The sequence below is a fragment of the Dipodomys spectabilis genome, unplaced genomic scaffold (assembly GCF_019054845.1).
Source record: "Dipodomys spectabilis isolate Male_0828 unplaced genomic scaffold, ASM1905484v1 ptg000301l, whole genome shotgun sequence".
In the NCBI taxonomy this organism is placed as follows: Eukaryota; Metazoa; Chordata; class Mammalia; order Rodentia; family Heteromyidae; genus Dipodomys; species Dipodomys spectabilis.
The window spans coordinates 1,106,859-1,111,406 of record NW_024870978.1 but is presented as its reverse complement, the minus strand read 5'-3'; the positions used below and the strand labels follow the sequence as shown (position 1 = coordinate 1,111,406).

General features: G+C 36.3%; 1 non-coding gene across 1 annotated transcript; it reads left to right on the top strand.

Moving 5' to 3' along the window:
- The first annotated feature begins 4,172 nt into the window (after positions 1 to 4,172).
- On the top strand, positions 4,173 to 4,279 carry LOC122127531. Its single transcript, XR_006151194.1, has one exon. It is a non-coding gene; the product is annotated as a U6 spliceosomal RNA (small nuclear RNA).
- The last annotated feature ends 269 nt before the right edge of the window (positions 4,280 to 4,548 follow it).

The window sequence follows — 4,548 nt, the reverse complement described above, 5'->3', positions numbered from 1 at the left end:
TTTGACAGAAGAGATAGAATAACTCCATATGGAAGGAATAAATGATAATAAGAACTAAGTTATACCAAAAACAGTTCTAGGGAACCATTTTTGGTTATTGAAGAACTAGTTATCAAATAGGCTTATTCTTCATTGCCTTTGGCATTCTAAATCTCTTTGGCTAGTTCTTAATTCCTGTGAGATAAGTTTTATTTCCTTCTTTCATAACTGATCTCCTTTCCTTTCTAAAAATCTGTCTTTCTCTATTTCCCTATGAACAATTTCTGCAGCTAAGTCAGCATACGCAAACAGCAGAGGATGCTAATGTGAGAGTCCTATACCTCGTGAGTCATTAATATAACAACATGGAAAAGGAGGACATATCTATTGCTAACTCAATTTATCTGAAAAGCTACAATGTGATCATTTGATTCAAATTTCCATTCTTGGTCTACATAGTGTCATTACCTGCACATAAATGCAAATATGAGCTGGGTGCTGGTGGCTCATGCCTGTAATCCTAGCTACTCAGGAGGTTGAGACCAGAGGATTGTGGTTCAAAGCCTGCCTGGTCAGGAAAGTCCAGGAGACACTTATCTTCCATTAACCTCCAGAAACCTGGAAGTGGTGCTGTACTTAAAGTGGTAGAGTGCTCAACTGGAGCAGAAAAGCTCAGGGACAGCACCCAGGATCAGAGTTCAAGCCCTATGATGAAGAAAAAAATGCAAATATGACTTTAAGTTTCCCCAAAAGGAACTATGAAGTCAGTAGTTATCTTCCCAATCAGAAAAAATTTCAAAATGATTCAGTGCACCTACTTTTGCTGAGTAATTTAAGTTATGGCTTCTTTGCTGGACATATTCTCTTCTTTTAAAAATTGTCAAATATTAGTTTTATAGTAAACTGCATCTAGTATTTCTTGGTTCAAAACAGAAATCTTGATACAGTTAATGTCACTTGCCATTTTTACTATCTCAGTTCAAAGCCAACTCATGCAGGACAGTCTGTCAAATTCTTATCTGTAATTAAACACCAAAAAAACCAGAAGTGGAGTTTTGGCTCAAGCAGTAGAGTACTAGATTTGGGGGCAGTTGGACATGGAAGACAATTGTTCAGGGACAGGGTCCAGCCTCTGAGTTCAAGCCCCAGAACCAGCACCAACTAAATAAACAAACAAGCAAAAAAACCCCACATATTACTATGGGACCATGGTTAAAGCACTGGTTTGAGAAGAGGCTCCTTTTGCTGATCATATTCAGTGCATCCTGCTTTTTTGGAATCCTTATTGTTATGGAGAACTCAGGACCAGACAAAAGGAATTGATAACTGATTCGCAATAAGAAAATCATTTCAGGAGTGAAATATCCTTCCATAATACACTATACAACCTGCACGTCTTTGTTTCTTTACAGTAGAACACTTTTCAAACAAAGTTATTTTTTTTCCTATGCTGGCCTTCAAATGGCATATTGTTTCCTTTTGTAATACTCTCCACTACAAGTTTACAGACAAGTTTTATATGAGTAAAGAACACACTCGAATAAGCCCAGGACAGAGTTTCCTTCAAGCCTTGCATTCTTTTCTTAACTTGAACTTTGTCATTCCTTTATGTTCAATTCCTCTCTTGGGATCAGTTTCCACTTGCAGTAACACTTCCTTCCACTTACATTCAGTAACTACCTATTGTGCTGATCCAGGTAAAATGAATGTTTTCTGGCTTCGTTGAAATAGCACAAAGACATCGTTGGACATGAGGTAACACGTGTTTCAGAGGCAACTTAGTAAAGACAAAATATGGAATTAAATGGCTTATAAAAACATTATCAATGTACATATGGCCATATAAGATGATGTTAAGTGAAATGGACCCCAAGATAGGGACACATCTTCTTGTTTCTTTCTTGCTATCATTTTTAATATATCTAAAATGTACTATGTGAATTTTTTTGTTTCTCTTCTATGTTCTTCCCCCACATTATAACCCGTTTTCACTTGATATGATTTTGGTGCCCTGCATCTACACTTTTCTAATGTGAGGAGGGGAAGGGAAATAACAAAATGCTGAAACAAGGATACAATATGACACATTGTAACAATGAGTTGAACAAGACACTATGTAGAAAATGAACTTTACAACTTGTGGAGAGAAGGGGGAATTGTGGAGATGGGGAGGGAAGGGATGGCAGGGGAAAACAAAGGAGGAGGTAACAATGCTCGATTGATTGGAAATGTACTCATTACCTTACTTATGTAACTCTAACACTCTGTACATTATTTTTACAATAAGAAGCATGAAAAAACATTATCCAGGAGTACATTAAGTTCAAATTTCATAAGTTCTCTATAAATTAAGGCTAATTTTAACTGGAAAGAGATTTCACAGAAACTTTTTGTGTGTGTGTGTGTGTGTTGTGCAGTATTTCCCAAGTGTAGATAAGTTAACAGTAGAAGAAACAATAGGAATAATAGGAGAAAAAGTTCTATGTTTAAGTATAATTTTTCAATATACTATAGAAGACACTGCAAATAAGACAACTTTGAAACAATAAAGCCAAGGCCAGTATATAGATCTATGGGAGTGATATAGAGAAAGCATTACGACCAAGTGGAACATGAAGGATGAGGACACTCTCTTTCTTCTAATACATCTAAATCATGGTAGCTAGTCACGCAAATTTGTCAAAAGTAGAGTGGAAGAATAATTCTGGTTCCAAAGCAAGTCAGATATAAGAGCATGGACTTAACTGGAAAAAAGGCTATGTTGAGAGAGCAGTAATTACACTAGCAATGAACTGGTGGCTCAGATCATATTTCTTTTTCTTTCTTTTTTTTAATCTTTCTTTTTTTATGGTTGTAGGGGTTGAACTCTGGGCCTTGGCAATGTCCCACCGTTCTTCAGCTCAAGGCTAGCACTCTACCACTTGATCCACAGATCCACTTCCAGTTTTCTGGTGGTTAATTGTAGATAAGTGCCTCAGAAACTTTCTTACTTGTGCTGAATTTCAACTGCAATCCTCAGATCTCAGCCTCCTGAGTAGCTAGAATTATAGAAGTGAGCCACTGGAACCTGGCTTAAGATTACATTTCTAACAGTGTACACTCAGTATATGTAATGTGTATGTTCATCTATCTTTATATGAATTTTTGAGTTGAAAATTTGTGCTACAGATTAGACTTTACACTCACAAAAATGCTTGTAGTTTAACAGTTGATATTCCTGGAAAGATAAAACCTAAGAATGTAAAGGAGTCTGGGAAGTTCAATTTGCATCCATCCTGGGCAGAACAGTCTTTGCGACACTATCTATAATTAACCAGCCAAAAGCTGCATTGGAAAAATGGCTCAAGTGATGGAATATTAGTTATGAGCAAGATTGCTGAATAAGAGCTTGACGTTTTGGCATATATTCGTATAAGTATGCACATACACACAGAGGCATTTATATGTGCAAACACACATATGACACAATTCTTAGAATGTATAGAAATGTTAGGAAATATGTCCTGAGACTAGAATCAAGTGATAAATTTTAATATTAGAAAGTAGACTTTCTTCAAAAAGTTTGAGACTATTACATAGGTAGGGACCAGACATATTAAGAGTGTCAAGTAATCATTATTAAAAGGATTGGACCCATGGAGGAATGAATCAGAGATCCCAGCAGGTGCATCTGAAAATGATCATATCTTGTGTCAAATGTCAGAAGATCTTTGAAAATAGTACATAAACACTCTGAGCAGTCAGTCTAGTGGATAATATCATTGGAGAAGTTCAGAATTCCTAGTCTGTGTCTAGATTAAATAAACCAACAAACCATGTCAGGGCAATGTGATACAAGCCTGGAACTCTAGCACTCAGATTAAGACAGGAGATTAAAGAGTGTAATTACATAGTGATACCTTCCCAGGACCAGGTAGAATAATTTTTTCTAATAAAACAAACCAAACAACAAGAAAGGAATACACAGTTGCAAGTTTGGGCTAATTTTGTCATTATGTTTTAGAAGTCAAGTTTTCTATTGAAATGCAACTTACACATAATCCTCAGTTGTGTTTTAAATGCTCTCTTCATTACAGAACATTCCTAGTTGCAAAATAGCTCATGATTTCCTACCAAAAATTTGAAAAAGCAAGCATCATTCTGTTGGATTCCAAAGAAATTATGAAGGATAACATAAGCTTAAGCCTGGAGAAGTGTTCGCTTCGGCAACACATATACTAAAATTGGAAAGATACAGAGAAGATTAGCATGGCCCCTGCGCAAGGATGACACGCAAATTCGTGAAGCGTTCCATATTTTTATATGTATGAGTCAAGCGGAAAAGGTCAGGTAATGTGACGTCAGGAAAATGAACCCTTAGATGTGTATTTTAATGTTTTTTTCTTTCATGCATGTGTTTCTAACACATTTATAAGATTATCTCTTTGTTGCTTTGTATGTCCCTCCCCTACAGTATAACCCCTGCTTTCACTATATTTGATGTCAGTATAACTTGTGGAGGAGATGGGGAAAAAAAGTTGTTTAAGGATACAGGTGGACCTGTTGCAACAATGAGAAGTACAAGTTGTC